This window comes from Lactuca virosa, chromosome 4 (genome assembly GCF_052849685.1).
Source record: "Lactuca virosa cultivar CGN04683 chromosome 4, Lactuca_virosa_CGN04683_v6, whole genome shotgun sequence".
In the NCBI taxonomy this organism is placed as follows: Eukaryota; Viridiplantae; Streptophyta; class Magnoliopsida; order Asterales; family Asteraceae; genus Lactuca; species Lactuca virosa.
The window spans coordinates 64,893,487-64,912,205 of NC_136429.1; the positions used below are offsets into that span (position 1 = coordinate 64,893,487).

The window sequence follows — 18,719 nt, forward strand, 5'->3', positions numbered from 1 at the left end:
GGGACGTTGAGCACGAGAGTTTATCCGACTTCATTGAGGTGAGTCTTCTTACGATGTTGTACCTAGAGTGGTACCTATGTGTGACCGGAAGGTCTTGTATGCTATGAGATGTATGTGCTATATGTTGTTATGTGATATGTATGCGTTATGTATGTTATGTATGACATGGACCGGAAGGTCAGGAGGTTACGGACCGGAAGGTCGATACGGGTAGGACCGGAAGGTCTACCGGGATTCGGGACGGAAGTCCCCTGAGACACTTGGATCGGAAGATCCTACAGAGTTATGGCCTAGAAAGGCGTATGTGTTGTATGTTGTATATTGGGGAACTCGCTAAGCATTTATGCTTACAGTTGTTGTGTTATGTGTTTCAGGTACTAGCGAGGATCGCGGGAAGGCGGCGGCATGATCCGTACACACTCATAGAGATTATGTTTTGAGATTCTGGGATTTGTTTGTTATGATGACATTGGATACAGTTTGTTTGATATTGTTTTTGATGATCGAAAATATGATTTAAAAATGAAAAGTTGTTTTGGAAATTTACGTTGTTACAGATATCTTAATAAAATTCTCTTCTCTGACTATTCTATTTTGGAACGATATCTCAGAAGTACACCTCGGAATTCTAATCCGAAATGGTAATGTGATCTCATCACTTATCTCTCTCCGAGCTTGGTTTCTTTAACTCTCGGAACTTCAAATCTTTTTCAAAAATTTGTCCTCTAAGATCTTCATTCATTTTGACCTCTGATATTCAATTAGAGATCATCTACAATTCTATATCATGTACTTATGGTGTGTTCAAATTCTTTCCAAAGTATCTTATAACATTCCATCTCGGAATCTGATTATTCCGAAATTCTCTCGAATAATGAATTTTAAGGTTATCTTTAAATCTTTTATTCCGAAATGTTTTTCAAAAACATTCTAACGGTAATTTTCTTTATGATTATTCTCTTAATTCCTAGTAAACAGGCGTTGGCACACGTATCAATAAAGTACTAAGTGTTTTCTGAACTGAATCAACGATTTCCCTTTTTGAACAAATAAATGTCCCATCTTTTGTTCTCAACTGTCAATTAGGAAGCCTTTTTGGGCTAGGCATTAAAGGCAACCTGTTTCGGGTTTTGGGTGTCATCATTTTATTCTTCGACCCAACCTGAAACTTCCTACCTATATAAGGATTTTGAATCCTAATTGTTCCCTCTTTTCTCTTTAGATATCTTCGAGAGAGAGATTTCTTCCGTACTCTATTCTTCAAAGCTGTTCCAAAACTCCTTCAATGGCACCAAACCCACTAAAATGGCATCAAAGTCCTCAAAAACCGCAGCAAAGAAGAAATCATCAAAGGGGTCTGCTTCATCTACCTCTACTGAGATCATTCTCAAAGAAACAACCTAATTGTTTTCTTTTGACCCCATGGATTATGATGAATCTGTATGAATCATGATCGAGTTTATATCCTGTCATCCCATCGTTGTTCCTCTCACCAAAATCCCTAGCCCTAATTTCCCTCTCATGCTTCTTCACAAAGCTTTTGAACGAGTTAAGATTGATCATGGTGTTCTGGAAGTAATGATAACTGATGACAAGATTGTACTAGTTCACAAATCCACCTTTCTCAAAGCAATGCGAATTTCAAAAAACCCTAAATGTTTTCAAGTGTAGGAACCGACGTCTGAAGATTTTTAGTCATTCTTATCGCAAATCGGTTACAATGGTGAATTCAAGGAAAAGGAGTCAAGAAATCAGCCGTTCCTGGCTTTATGGACTATCTTGATGCACCTAATTCTTAGAGGTTTGTCTAGAAAACACAGTGGTACAGACACCATGAGCAAAGATTGGTTGTATGTGGTATACAACATCTTCACAGGCCGAGCTAACGTCGTTGATCTACCGAAAGTGTTATCGCAAGATTTATGGAAGTTTGCTATCAAGAGGAAACCGAACAAGATCCCAAGTCGAGATTCTAGGCTCTGACTCTGCAATAACTCTACTCCAAGAGAAGTGAAGCAATTCCACTCAATTCAGACATCCTAGAGGTATACTGCTCTTTTAAAACCATTAAGACTTACAAGTTACCGAGTCAATATGCTTTCAGACCTGTTAGACGATTACTTTATGGTGTCCTCTGTTCTATCCAACTCACCTCATCTTAAACATCATCTTGAGATCTTGGTTGTGTTTGTCCCAACACAACCTGCCCCGATCTCGGATGATACAACCTCGGATGAGAACAAATCAACCAATTCTGGAGGATGCATCAAACAGATTGCCAAACGAAAGGCATCACCTTCTAAAGTATAATCCAAAAATAGAGCTAAAGTTGGTGAATCTTCTCAAAAGGATTCAAAAATTGGCATTCGACCAGACTCTGGGTCACAACTTACCCCACCCGGCCACTCTTCTGAAGTACCCTTCGGAGTTTCAAAATCACATGAATACACATAGGGAGTCTGCTTATAATCTACCCCAATCTTTTCAAAAAGATGGTTTCTGTATTGAAAAAGGTCCCTTGGAGCCCCCTTGGACACACTCACGATTCATCTTGGATACCCCTCTCGTTTCTACACTTGCACAATCAGGGGTCTCAAAAAGATGGTGTTGGATCGTTATTATTAGTGGCAGAAACTTCTATCTTGAACACAAAAATGATTGAGATACCAAGGAAATCTTCAATCAACTATAATATGTTCTTATGGATTCAAAGGATAACCACTTAGGCTCTTATATCAATTGTGAAAGAAAAGATCTATGCGCGGACAAGGTTTAAAAACTCAAACCTTGAGTTAACTTAAGATCAATGTCTGATACTAATAAGAACAATCCAGTCAAGTCTGGTAAACCATTCTTGTCTCGGAAATTAAGAAGCTCAACAAAGTGCTCAAAGAGATTAAATAATAAGTATGAACAGTGAAAAGATATTTAAGAACAATAAGAATGTTTGAGAGAATGATTTGACCGAATGATTCTTGATATTGATGTTAAAGGTGAATGTTGCACTTGTGCATACATAGAATGAAGATTACAACTCCTTAAATAGACAAGGAGTGATAAGAAGATAAATCTCATAAAGTGCATGGACTAGAAGACATCTGCAGATCAACAGACTGTTGTAGCCACTTTTGTTCATCTTGTCACATGTACCGTACTATAAAACAATAACTACAAAACAAAATAGTGCTAGGAACATTTAATGCACATTACAGACTTAAAATAACAAGACACAAAAGATGGATCTCCGACTTATCTTTACTTCAGAATCAGCTCCACTTTAGAAGATATCTGACTTCGGAATTCTCTATCTCAGATTGCTAAAAGATCACTTTTTCATGTATCAACAATCCCCCTAAGTATTTTTAGCAATCATTTGATTCATCACTTAGCTTCATCAAACACGAATAGATAAGCACTTTCGAGCCAACTTCGGACCTCAATGTACCATTTGAGATGCTCAATGAATTTCTTTTTGACTTGTTCGGAAGCATCACTCTTAGCAGCATTAGAAATGAACTTTTGAAGAATCTTGGTAGGAATAAAATGTTTGTCAAGCACTCAGAAAAATGCCTTTTGATTGGTCTTCTTCTTGAGGTAGATGTAACCAAGTTCTGGTTCTTTAATTGGTCCTTCTGCTAAGATCTAGGCTTCAGGAAGCTCAGTGTTGATCTTGGTCAAGTGATTTTACTTTCCGAAGAGATGAGCAAACTCAACATCGGATCTATAAAATTCAGCAATGTAGTCCTTTAGGAAGCTGATTGCAGCGTTGTAGGCTCCAATGCTTGATTCAATGGTTTGACGATCTCAGAAATGAACAACTAAAGTGAGTATTTCATTGGGATTCATCGAAGGAAAGTCTGCATCCGAGATGGTGATAGTGGATTCTCTGTTCTGAGATATGAAATATATATGCAAAAGACTCTCCAAATCAAACTTACTTTGAACCTTATTACCATATCCAATGACCTTGGTAATCCTTTTTCGATACCACACTTCCTTTTGGGGTAGTTAATTGATGGAATAAATGGTTCTTAAGGCTTCTTTGATGGATTTAGGTTCAACCATTGATACGAATGAAGAGAAGTGGCACTCGTTTCGAATGTTGGCAACAGAGCGAGTTTGAACTCCAACGTTAATATTTCCAATGACTTGATTCGGAGGATGATCCTTTGTCCAGATATGTAATCTCGTAAGTTCTTGTGTGGCAGATGATCCGATATCAAAAATGGGGTTGTGTTGCTCCCCCTGAACTTATGAACCAGATATGTCAGCATCGTCTTCGTTTGGAAAGTCAAAGAAGTTGACATCATCTTCGTTGTTGTTCGGAATGTGATCAAATTCAACAAATTGATCTGTTACATCTTGAAATCCATCAACATTTGATTCGAGGTTTGGACGACTATTCTCCCCCTCAACCTGAGAAGGTTGAAATGCATCAAAATCAAATGGAGGAAAGGTAGGGGTCGGACCAGAGACATTTTCAGAAACCGGAGTGGTCGATGAGGATGGTCTTGACTGAGATTCCAAATTAAGAGCAGTTTCTATTCGTCCGAAGAGGCTTTCGAAATCAACTTCATGAATAATTTGAGGATTCGGAGACCCATATGGTGGAGCATCATACTCCATGATATGTGTTGTAACATGAGTTGGATCTGAGTAATCTTCAATCAACTATAATATGTTCTTATGGATTCAAAGCACAACCACTTAGGCTCTGATACCAATTGCAAAAGCAAAGATCTATGTGCGAACAAGATTTGAAAACTCAAACATTAAGTTAACTTAAGATCAATGTTTGCTACTAATAATAACGACCCAATCAAATCTGGTAAACCGGTCTTGTCTCGGAAAATAAGAAGTTCAAAAAAGTGCTCAAAGATATTAAATAATAAGTATGAACAATGAAAAGATATTTAAGAACAATAAGAATGTTTAAGAGAATGATTTGACTGAATCATTCTTGATATTGATGATAAAGGTAAATGTTGCACTTGTGCATACATAGAATGAAGATTACAACTCCTTAAATGGACAAAGAGTGATAAAAAGACAAATCTCATAAAGTGCATGGACTAGAAGACATCTGCATATCAACAGACTGTCGCAACTACTTCTTTTGATCTTGTCCCATGTACTGTACTATAAAAAATAGCTACAAAACAAAATAGTACTAGGAACATTTAATTTACATTACAGACTTAAAATAACAAGAAACAAACGATGCATCTCTAACTGATCTTTACTTTGAAATCAGCTCCACTTTGAAAGATATCCGACTTCGGAATTCTCAATCTCGGATTGCTAAAAGATCAGTTTTTCATGTATCAATAGTGTGTGTGTGTGTGTTCTCTCCGATCAGTAACACATTGAAGAGGGTGGATAGGGTGGGGAAAATGAAGGGGGGAGTGGCGGTGCAGTGGGACTCTATTTTATTTTTAATTAAAATTAACAAAAAAAAACATCAATAAATGAAAAATAAAAACACAAAGGTATTATGATCATTTAAGTTATGACACAGACTAACTTCGCAACAAAATCATCTTTCAGGGATGAATTGTGTAAAGTTAAACCAAATAAGAAGTTAATGACCCATCAAGAAAACGAGGGATATATATATATATATATATATATATATATATATATATATATATTCTAGATCAAATAAGAAGTGAATTATTTGTAGGAAGGTCGGAACATATATATGGAAGTTAAACTCACCAGATCAGTGATTATCAATTGAAAAGGCATATATGAAAGTTATCCTTCACTAAAATGATGAAATAAGATAAATACGTAACAACAAAGGTGTAACATCCAACAATTCAACAAATTTTAACTTTTCAAAACAACCATTTTATTATTAGAAGTATTAACAAAACCATTGTTTTCAAATGTTATTTAAAATCAGAGTCTCCCAAAATCCAGTTAGTTGTAAACCCAAGGTTGTGTACGGTCACACATTCACCTTGTCACGACCATCTGAAGCACCTGTAACAATAAACTGAAACTGTAAGCACAACGATTAGTGAGTTCCCCCAAAATACAACCACACAAACATATAACATATACAACAAACATGCTTAAATACTCATGCCTGGCCTAATCAGCCTTGGGCTGGAATACTAGGCATGTCTACGGTGGGCCCAGTCATCCACGGGATGAAATATCCTCGTATCATAAGTGGTTTGGTCCAATCAACCATCGGGTTGGAATACCAAACATGTCGGCCCAATCAACCATCGGATTGGAATACCCTAGGCCTATTGACTGATGCACAAAGCAGTCCAGTCTCACCATATATCATACAATCATATCAGGTTCAATCAACCATCGGGTTGGAATACCCCATGCCTAATCAACCATCGGGTTGGAATGCCAATATACAACGGGTCCAGTCATCCTCGGGATGGAATACCCTCGGACCCAATCAACCATCGGGTTGGAATGCCCCCGGTCTGTTGGCTCATACACATAGCAGTAAAACCTCAACTATCAATCAACATATAACTAGTCAACAGACAATCGGTCAGATCTACAGATCACTACAGTACAATAGCATGCATAATAGGATATCGAATCCAAAGGGTCGGCATTGGTGCCTTCGACCCGCAAGTACAGTGAGGAAAAATCACCTCAATCTGCCGATAATCAAATCACTGCTCGAACCGCTGAACCGGATAACCTCGCACCAACTATCAGTAAATACAATCTTAATCAATAAATAACCCGATAGCTCAAAATATGAGGCCCACTCCATAACCAACTCCCTAAAGGGTAAAAGACTATTTTACCTTTTTCTTACTTGGCCCAAAACCAAGGCCCAACCCAATTGCACAAAAAGCCCAAAATGGCAACCCAAGCCCAATATGGCCCAACAAGGCCCAAACTCAAAAGGCTCAATAATGTTGAACTGGGGAGTACGCCCAACTACTCAAGATGTATGCCCCGCATACACGGCCTCAAAGAACAGAGTACAAGTCTTTTATGCACAAACTCAACATTACGCTGAGTGTACACTTACGTACGCCCAACGTACTCCTCACACCCCTTTTTCACTCCAATAAGCCCTTAAATGGTTAAGAAAAAGTGTCAAACTCTCATATCTGATTCTATAAGACTATTTATCACATAAAGTTGGCAACTTTACATGCTTTCATGGAAAAAAGGGACTCAAAAGCTCAATAAGGACTTTAAAAAGGTCTTAATGCTTGCATGGACCAAAATACACTATAAAGCCTGCATTTTTATGAACCTAGGGACTAAATGGAGCTAAGATCTAGCACTCATTACTTCTAGAGTAGATCAAAAACTCATTTTTAACACAAAGACTCCAAAATGCACAAAATACTCCATGAACTAGATCTAACATATAAGATTACCAAGGTAGAAACTTTATACCTTCAAGATGTAGATCAAGATGCAACAAGCCTGGATCTAAAAGCCTCAAGCAATCCCACACTTCTCCAAGAAGCTCCTTTTTCTTCTATGAACACCAAAATCATGAAATAACACCCATGATATCAAAAACCACTCAAATGGGGGCTAAGGTTTCGTTTCTAGGGTTTAGAGGGATGAAGGCTGAAGATATTAGGGTTAGGTGATGAGATAAGGAGTTTAAATAGGGTCCAAGACCCTAAAATAGGGTTTGGGACTGACTGGAGTACGCCCAATGTACTTCCTGAACACGATGCGTACTCCAAAGGATAATCTCGACCATTTTGCTAAGTACGCCTAGCGTACGCCAATGTACGCCCCGCGTACATACGCTTCTACTAGTACGTCATGCGTATACTCGTGTACGCCCTGCGTACCTGGTGAAAACCTAATTTTACCAATCTTCCGAAGCCCATAACTTCTTTGTTATAAATCTGTTTTTGAAGATTCTTATATCCACGAAAATGTAACGAGAAGCTCTACACTTCTATCAACTGATACTGGCCTTAAGACCTTCCGAACAAAATCCAATTTCCATAAAATCCCGAACTGACACTTTACCGAAATACCCGTAGGCTCCAAAACACAAATCGAACACCCTGATCACCTCAATTACATTACTCGCACCCAAATGGGTCTAGATCTCACCTTTCCAAAGGCGTTAAGCCTTATGACGACCGATCTTTGGACCACAACCCCGAATTTAGGAATCGATTCGGAACAGGGCGCTACAAAAGGATATATAAGTCATTTTGCAAAACTTATCTCTCTGTTATCCTTAATATATCACACATCTTTATGTCTTCCTCGCCCAAATTTTCGCCCAAAAAATAAGCCTTCATTAGAGATTGAAAAAGAAAACTCAATCGTGCTTTACTGAATATCGGATACGACCAAATTCAAGATTATGCTCTACGATCTTGAATTTCTACTCGAAGGGTCCATACCAAACTTCAACAATCCTCTACAATTTGAACCCAGTATTGTGTATGTAGACACATCCATAATTTTCACATAAAAAAGCATTCATATTGCAAATTGAAAAGAAGAATCAATGGTTTCTATTGGAGATTGGATACCATTAAATGGGAGATATTGTACTATGGATTTTGTTGTTGTGAAGGTTTTATAAAGATTGAATGGCCGGAAAAGCTATATAAAGGTTGTATGGCCGAAGGGTTAATAATGAAATTCAGCAATCAGATACAACTTAATATGGGTTTTGCTCTGGAGTTAGAAAATTTTGACTTATGGAGTATCTCGGTGAATCACAAACTCATCCAGACTCGATACGTAAGTACTTTTTGATAATCTTATTAGTATTCATTTATAATGAACATGACATAAGTGATTGACATTATTTATTCAAGTTTTATACATTTGTTCTTATTGATAATAGTGGTTCTAAGTGTTTTAGTGATTCAAGTGTTTTTAGTGTTTATGATGTGACTTTAGAGTACTGGTAATAAAAACAAGGTAACAAAGTGATTATGTTAGTAGAAATGCTTCAGGTGACCAATGCTTTTTTGTCAAATGAATCCGGGTAAACAGGTTTATGGTATTAGAGTTGTAAAAGTTATACTCATCCATGTTTAACTGATTCGAATTACAGATTTAAGCATTGGATAAATGATTTCGTTTAAAATTGCTTGCGGTTTTAGTGTTTTAACGAGATATTGCTTCATGTTCAAAGTTGGTAAAAAAGTGATTAACGGTACATTTAATAATGACATTGATTCAACAAAAAAACATTATATTTTTATAATCTGCAACATAAATGATTCAGTTCAGTATTCACGTCAAATTTTATTATATTTTGTGTTTAATTTAGCATTAATAATCATTTAAATAATTTATTTTTATATATTTGGTTCTAAAGTTATTAAGAAGTCTTTCTATTGTCGTTCGTGATTTTGATAAATTTTATTCAATCTCAATCGTCAGGTAAAAAGAGCGAACGCACTAAAGTCATTAACGACAATGACATTGCGATCAAGCTTGAAATTGAATCCAACATATCAAAACGAGGTATAAATTGATGTTCTTCAATCAATATTTAATGTTTTACAATTATTTTTCTATAAATAATTTGTATATTAGGATGGTCCTTCAGAAAAAAGCAGGAAAAAGTTTACATCAGATACTTATTCTTGAAAGTGTCCAAGTGATGATGATGATTTTGTAAACCCTCCACCTGACACCTATTACAATGTTTATACAAAAGATTGTGAAAAAGCAAGCTAGAATAGAAAATCCAGGAAATGTGGAATATTCATTAAGATGTTTGAACACCAGGTTCCCTCAGGAACACATAACCAAAACCATGACCTTGTTGAACGAAGATAAAATAAGATGTGTACAATCTATTTGATTTGGATCCGCTCTAACTATAATACAATCTATTTGATGATGTGTATGCATTTTGTTACTTTTCAAAAAATGAAAATCTTCTGGATTAATTCAAACTTTTTATGTGTTACATATATGTGTGAATCCAAAATAGATTTTATGTAGTTAGAGCGGATCCAACTCAATATGTAAGCACTTACATATCATCAAATAGATTGTATTATAGTTAGAGCATATCCAAATCCAATAGATTGTACACATCTTTTATCTTCGTGCAGCATGGTCATGGTTTGGTTATGTCTTCAGGAGGGGGAACCTGGTGTTCAAACATCTTAATGAATCTTCCATGTTTCCTGGATTTTCTATTCTAGTTTGATTTTTCACAATCTTTTGTATCAGCATTGTAACAGTGTCTGGTGACGGATTTACTACGGAATCATCATCATCACTTGGACGCTTTCAAGAATAAGTATCTGATGTAAACTTTGTCCTGGTTTTTTTCCTGAAGGACCATCCTCATATACAGATTATTTATAGAAAAATAATTGTAAAACATTAAATATTGATTGAAGAACATTAGTTTATACCTCATTTTGATAAGTTGGATTCAGTTTCAATCTTGATCAAAATGTCTTTGTTGTTAACAAATTTAGTGCGTTCGCTCCTTTTACCTAATGATCGAGATTGAATAAAATTTATCAAAATCATGAACGAGAATACAAATACTTCTTAATCATTTTAGAACCAAATATATAAAAATATAGTATTTAAATGACTATTAATGCTAAAGACAAGATATAATAAAATTTGACGTGAATAATCATTTATGTTGCATATTATAAAAATATAATGTTTTTTTTGTTGAATCAATGTCGTTATTAAATGTAACGTTACCAACTTTGAACATGAAGCAATATCTCTTTAAAAACATTAAAACCATAATCATTTTTAAACTGAATCATTTATATAATACTTGAATCAGTAATTCGAATAAGTTAAACATGGATGAATATAACTCTTACAACTCTAATACCATAAACCTGTTTAATCAGATTCATTTGACAGAAAAGCATTGGTAGCCTGAAGCATTTCTACTAATACAATCGATTTATTACCTAGTTTTTATTACCGGTACTCTAAAGTCACATCATAAACACTACACTTGAATCACTAAAACACTTGAACCACTACTATCATTAAGAACAAATGTATAAAACTTGAATAAATAATGTCAAGCACTAATGTCTTGTTCATTATAAATGAATACTAATAATATTATAAAAAAATACTTACGCATCGAGTCTAGATGAGGTTGTGATTCACCGTGATACTCTATAAGTCAAAAATTTCTAACTCCAAAGCAAAACCCAGATGAAGTTGTATCTGATTGCTGAATTTCGGTATAAACCCTATTGAAGTAGCAACACGCCAACACCTGCTTTAGGGCCACTCCCCCTCGCTAAACCTTCGTTAAATAATCGCTATGACTCCCTATTTGCTCGCTAAGGCATGCGCTAGTTTTGGCTCGTCATTTTCTTGGCGATAGGAAATGGAAGAAGAAAGTAAGGAGGTGGTCCCCATTTGATTACTTCATCTTTATATGTTTGTAACTCCAGCTTTAACTATTTGTACCTTTTTTATAATTTATTTTATTTAAATATTTAAATAAAAATTTATTTGATTTAAGAAAAAAAATATTTACCTTTTAACCACATCACCACTCCATATCATCATATTATGCTTACGTGTCTATAAAAACATGACGTGACAATATTTTAGCACATGCTACCGCATGTTACCACTCCCTCTAGCCTTAATAACCAACGGATATATGCATGTCACATGCATGCTTTTGTTTGTTCTAACTTTGTTTTTATCCTATGTTTGCTTGTATGTCAGTTATTGACTTTTTCCTTTTTAGTGATAAACAAATGTTAGTGGGTAGTTTCTATTTTCCTGCATTTCCGTTTTCCACATGTATCACGGCGTAAATGCAGGGTCAAGATCTCTGGGAAGTAGTGAAGGGAGCCAAGACAAGCCAGCCAGAAGTTGAAGACAACAATGGGGTGTTAACGAAGTGGAAGACTAAAGCCGGAAAAGCAATGTTCATTTTGAAGACTACAATTGAAGAATATATCCTTGAACATATCAGGGACGCAAAGACTCCAAAGGAAGCATGGGATAATTTCTTGCATTGTTCTCGAAAAAGAATGACATGAAACTTCAACTTCTCAAAAATGAGTTGTTATCGCTATCTCAAAGGTAAATGTCTATTATCATACAATACTTCCACAAAGTTAAGTCACTATGCAAGGAAATTGGTGAGCTTGATCCTCAGGCACAAATAGGAGAACTGAGAGAGAAAAGGATAATAATACATGGCCTAAAACCCGAGTTCAGAAGTTTCGTGGATGTAATCCAAGGCTGGCCTGCACAACATCTCTTCTGGAGTTCGAAAACTTGCTAGTTAGTCAAGAATCATTAGCAAAGCAGATAGGAAGTGTGTTGCTGACGACGGAAGAAGAAAAAGGCATGTACGTGGAGAAGGGAAAGAACAAGTTTCGTCCAGTTTCCAACCATGGTAACAAATGCAATTTTTACAAGCCAAAGAACCATGAATCAGAAAAGAAGACTCGCTAGTCTGAAAGAGGTGAACCAACAAAAAAAAAGGTCGGCAATTTAATAAGCGGTTTCTATTCAGATGTAATAACTGTGGTTTCTCTTCATCTTTCCATTCAAAATACTCATATTTCTTCATCCTAGTCTGTAAGCAATCCACATGAAGACAAGTTCAAACAATAAGATAAAAATGAAATGTAATCACCAAATCACTTTAGCAGCCTTCAAGTCGCACGATAATGCATATGTTTTCAGGATATCAAAGAACAAAATCAAAAATGCTGAAGAAATCACGACCTCAAACCAAAATCAGTAGATAAAAATAACAACATATAAATTTAGGGTTTTTTTACGAAATATAAAGGTTTTTAACGGTGAAACCCTAAAAATTCTTGCATTAACGAATCGAGCTAGATCGGTGCTTACCATACTGTTTCTATAATTCCAAAAATGCCTCACAGGGTTAGTGAGTTTCCAACTGGTTCGTTCCTTAGGTGGAACATCGCAATCACATTTTGTCACACTGTGTCGAACATGGATACGAGTAACTTGGAGCCGATTCCTTGTAGTGGATGAGCTAGAAGATATTAATCTTGAAGAACACAACAGTCGGATTAAGAAAAGGAAGGTCCTTGATTTGAGTTTGCACAAATGGGTAACAAAGAAGTGAAGGTGGTCCAAATCAGGGTTTCAATTAATAGGGTTGTTGGACCGATATACCATCTTCACCACGTTAGTAGTCCATGTTGGATGTACACATATGCGTTTTTGACACATCATGTATCCACGTATGCAAAACAACCGGTAAACCTTTTAAAATCGGTAAAAATTGCTTAATTGACAGGTCAAATACGAGTTTAGTGGTCTATTGCGCAAAAAAAAATAACTTTAGTAACCAAATCGGACAAACGACAAACCTTTAATGTGTCACAATGGTCATTTTCCCTAATTTCCGTAGCAAAATAGCTATGCATTTTAATTTCGTAGCAAATTCGATGGTAGACTAACTATGGATTACAATTTCGTAACAATTTTCCATAATTAGTTCTAAGTTTGCAACGGAATTTTATTTCATAGAAATTTTCGTAACAAAAAATCTACAGAAAATCATTTCGTAGCATATTCTTTAGCAAAATAACTACGAAATTTGATTATGTAGCACTTTTCCATAGCTAAATTGAAATTTTCTTGTAGTGTTCATTGATGTTGTGCAACAGTTGCATTGTGTCCAGCTTACGATCTGATTTAAGATTCCCTGTAAGCATATGGCCTTACCCATCACAAACAAATTTCTTCATCAAAACACCCAAGAGTATTCATTATAGCATTACACTTTCAGTCCTATAACAACATTATACTTTGAAAACAAAGTTACCTTGTCATGAATACCCCTAGAAAGCTTATGTGTTGCCTCCCCTATCACCGAATCAGCTTCAATAGATTCGTCAAATCTAAGTTGAAATCCCACATGCCACACCATCAAAAAAGCAAAATATAATAATAATAATAATAATAATAATAATAATAATAATAATAATAATAATAATAATAATAATAATAATAAAGCATTTTCAAAAACATGTTTGTGTTTATGTTGCTCATTCCATCACTTCCGGTCGTCTGGTTGTAGAGGAAGTATGATATGCTCCATTAGCAGCACCATATGTTACAATATGGCTCTGAAAGGTGAAATATGTGTTTGTGGGTGAATGTGTGTGTTATTATTCATAAGACTGAATTCATTCCCAAATTGTGTCCCCCTTCTTTGTCCACCTTCAAATTCATCATCAGGGAGGAGGGAGTCATTCCCTCCCAACCCACTCAACCCATTGTCACATCAGTTTTTGTCTCTCTTTTTTTTTCATCTTTCTCACCCCATAACACAAGAAATCCTATCTTTCTCAACCCACTCAACTCATTCAATTAAAAAAAAATAAAAAAACAACTAAGGTACAAGTCTTAAAACACATGATACAAGAGAAAATGAGAGAGAGAAAGTAGAGAGAGAGGATGAAGCGGGTTAGTGAAACCAATTAAACAACCCACCACTCCCAACCCTGGAGAAGAGGGAGTGGTATCTTGGAGGTACCAGCGGTAACTCTATTGCTAATTAAGATTTTACATTTATTGTTTTGTATTTTTTTTAATTGAATAGGTTGAGTGGGTTAAAAAAAATAAAGTTTCCGTATGTTGTGAATTGGAAAATATAAAGAAAAATGAAAGAGAAAAATTGATGTGACAGTAGGTTGAGTGGGTTGGGAGATAACGACTCTCTCCTCCTTCAGGATTATCAGACATTCAATCAACTTCTAGAATAATCTGATAGATCCTCCGTTCCCCTTGTACGTTCAACATATCAAAATATTAGAAAGATAATGCTCATGACATCTATAAGTTGATATTTTAGTATCCATATTATTTTTGGGTTGATGGTCACGACATTAAAGTCAATTTTTAAAGTTAATTAAATAAATAAATATCAACATACCATTTTTATGATTAAATTTCGGAATTCTTGAATCTCGACGATGGTTAATGTTATTTTGAAAATACTTGAGTTTGTGCAATCTTTGAGCATGCAAAGAAGGTAGTATACTATGCGTGTTTGGTTGTACACTGAATTAGATTTAGAAAAGCTGATTAATTTTAGTGATTTGTGATTTGTGATTTTTTTTTTTGTTGTTGTAGAAATGATTCTTCAAGTACTTAAGTTATGAGCATTGTATGCACATGAGGCAAAAGATTCTGATTTATTTTCATTTTTATTTTCGGTAGTATATTGTAGATAATAGCTATAAAAAAATTGGTTAGTAACATGGAATAAAAAAGGTTTATCAGGTCGGTCTTTAATTATGAGAAGTTTTATAGTAAAGAGATTAGACGAGGTAAAAATATAAAAATGGAAGTATATATACATTAGAAGTATATATACTCGTAAAAATATAAAAATGGAAGTATATATACATTAGATTTTAATATTTGGAGTATACTTTTTGTGCTTCTTATTTATTTATTTATTTTCTAGAGAAATTAAATATCGTCGTAATATTTGATGCACGAAGCATGAGGATATTTGATTTCTCTTTTTTCTATTCTATTATCTACTATTTGTCATGTAGCTTGGAACTTAAAATACATTTTGGAAAAAGAAAAAAAAAATTATCAAATGATCTTGGGGTTCTTGTTTGTTTATTTTCTAGGCTCTTAATTGGTAGTTGTTTTTAATAAAAATCATCATTGTTCCAAAAATAATCCAAATGATGTTTTAATCTAAGTATTGTGGATTCAGTTGTGTTTTGGTTGTTTGTCATAAAAGTTTATAAAATATTTTATATATTTACTTTTTCTTCCTTTTTAAGATAAATGATGGTAATTTTATATATCTCGTTGCATTAGATTACTACACAGCTATGCTTTTGTTAGAGATCATAAGTAATTAGAACGACTATGGTTTATATTGCAAATAAACACAACTAAAATGTCTTCAAGCCAATTGCTCGAAAAGAAATACATTAATAAAAGGTTTTTTATAAATTACAAATTTTACAATTAAAGAAAAGGTACGGAAAACAATTCAAAATATGAGAAGGGAAACTCCAAGTCTCCATTTCCTTACTAGATATATAAACACTACTTGATCATTACAATTCTCGAATCCAAAATTTATTTGTTTGAACCAGCCATTACCAATCTATATTTCACTCAAGATCAACTTCAATTTCAGTTCTCTCTTCATCTAGAAGATTGTTTTTCCCAGGTAATGTTCTTTATTTTAAAATTCATATGATAATTCTATCAGTTCTTGAACTAATTAAGAACTTGGATAACATATTTTAATTAAAAATAATTGTCTGAGTTCTGAATGCATGCATGATCGATCGAATCTTCAGGGTTTTTGAGAATTCAAAATATTCAGTAAAAAAGATAATTTACTCAATTTTTTTTGTTCATGGTCGTGTTCTTCAGCTCTAAACCACACAACTTTTACAACATTTGAAGAAAACTTGAACCCACGTGATCAAATCTTTTAGGGTTTTTGATCAGTTGATGTTCTTTCTTTTCCAAAATCTTCAAAGAAACCCAGACATATCATGCATGCATGATCCAATCTTTAGGGTTTGTGAGACTTCAAAAGATTCAAAAACCCTAAAGATTCAATCAAAGATCTCTCACTTTTGAGAGAGTTTCAGATTTCATGATCAATTCTTGTTGAAAAAACCCAGTTCTGTGTATGTTGGGGGTCGTGTTCTTGAGTTCTAAACCACACAACCATGGTCAAATCTTTAGGGTTATTGATTTTGTCTAAGGTTCGAGTGCTTGTTATTAATTACACATTGTTCAAAACTTGAAGATTGCAGGAGATATCATGGCAGACTTGCTATTTCTGAAACGTGGTGATGGACAAATCATGAAACTAGAAGGCGACAACATGATACACGGATTCGTGGAAATAACAAGAGAAGCATACGATCATGTACAAGTAGTTGGAGAAGTTTACAAAGGGCTGTGTTTAATCGAACGTGATCCTCGTGTTAGAGATAGAATCATGGCTCGATTGTTTTTAGTCCCAAGATTCACAAAACTCTTTGATTGGCTGAGCAAGAATTCGTTGAAGGAGTTTGAGTTGGTTATTAAAGAATTCAAAGATTGCTTGAGCTACTCGCTATTTCCGGCATCAATGGAGTTTGACAGACAAATGGAACGTAAAGCTGGGTTTGGTTATGGTGGTGCGTTGATGAGGTCGCTTAGTCATATACCCAGGGAGACTTCCACTTACTTTCAACAACAATGGTTTTTGGGATCCAAGATTAATTAGATGCCACATGAAGATGATTGAATAGAAATTGTTGTTTCAATCCGGTGGAAATATTAGATTTTGATGTTTCGTAATATAGTAATTAGTAAGGATTCGTTATGAAACTAATTTGATTTTGTGGCTGGAATATTTTGGATATATGAATTACGTAATCAATTATATACCTCATTTAGACAGATTTAACTGATTTTTAGGCTAATGTTTATGAGATTAGTAGATTACACTCGATTTCTAGGTCGAAATACGAGTGCATTGACTCAATCAGTCAATTATATGCATTTAGAACAACTCCAGTTCCTTTAAATACGACTAACTCTACCTATTTAATGTTATTCTTTTCAGATTGATAACATTTAGCATATTGATAACGATTAGCAGTGGATTTCTTCATCATGGCACTGTTTCCGCCATTGATTCTCTATCTCAAAGCTTTTATAATCATTTCAATTTTGGAATTCTTCTCTAATGGCGATTTTACATGTATATCTTCATAGTAAATGCAATTTTCCTTGCAATTTCATCCAATATCGATAGCAAAGACAAATTTATTTTGAAAAGCTATCAAGAGCATTATCATCTATGGTTTTCAGTCAACGATCGTCATAGGATCGATTTTATCCTACGAACTTCATCGAAACGAACACATAAACAACGAAACATAATTAAAACTTTGATCAAACTTACCTGGAATCGAATTGGAAGCTCAACTTCATCGATGCCGATTTCTACGTGGTTGCTATAGTTTTACGCTTTCTTCCGCTTGGTTTCTCGACTGATTTTGGTTCAGGAATAATGGAACGGTATGATTATTTGATTTGTACCTGATTTTAGTTTTAGCCCTTCTTCTTCCTTTCTTTTTCCAATTCTCACCCTCATATTAATACTCATGGGTATGTATCTCATTTATGTTGTTTTGAAACAGTTATACATGACTACATCTAATTTAGTTATACATGACTACATCTATTTTATTGATATATAAATGTTATTGGATGCTTTCAGATGCAATAAAAGCAGCTTTTTTTCAACTTTTATGTAACAACCCAAAATTTTGGATACAATGGAGTAATGAAACGTCTTCACGTGTAAAGGACAAAATTGTCATTATTGATATTTTCGTGAAATGTTAATGTTTAAGATCTTTATCTCCCTTTATTTCAGCTACTTCATCTATATATATATATATACATATATATATATATATATATATATATATATATGAAAATGATCAAATGAGAACGCTTAAAAGGTTGAGAACGCGAGAACAATTGTGAACCAATCATTTTATAAGGGCATAAAAAGAATTTTACACTGTAACTAATTATGGATAATTAATTAATTCCTAAAATCATGGGATTTAATATGATTAATAGATTTTTTTACCCAAATATTAGGAATTTGTATAATCTATTTTTAATTAACAAAATCAATAAAATGATTTTAAAATATGTTTTTACCATAATTTAAAAAAAAAACGTTTTTTTTTTTAAGTTTATTTTTA

General features: G+C 34.4%; 1 long non-coding RNA gene across 1 annotated transcript; it reads right to left on the minus strand.

Moving 5' to 3' along the window:
• Nucleotides 1-13,597: 13,597 nt before the first annotated feature.
• Nucleotides 13,598-17,988, minus strand: LOC145106922 (uncharacterized). The gene is made up of 3 exons (XR_013707666.1): nt 17,903-17,988; nt 13,778-13,853; nt 13,598-13,657 (listed from the first exon to the last, which is right to left on the minus strand). It is a non-coding gene; the product is annotated as an uncharacterized LOC145106922 (long non-coding RNA).
• Between the last annotated feature and the right edge of the window lie 731 nt (nt 17,989-18,719).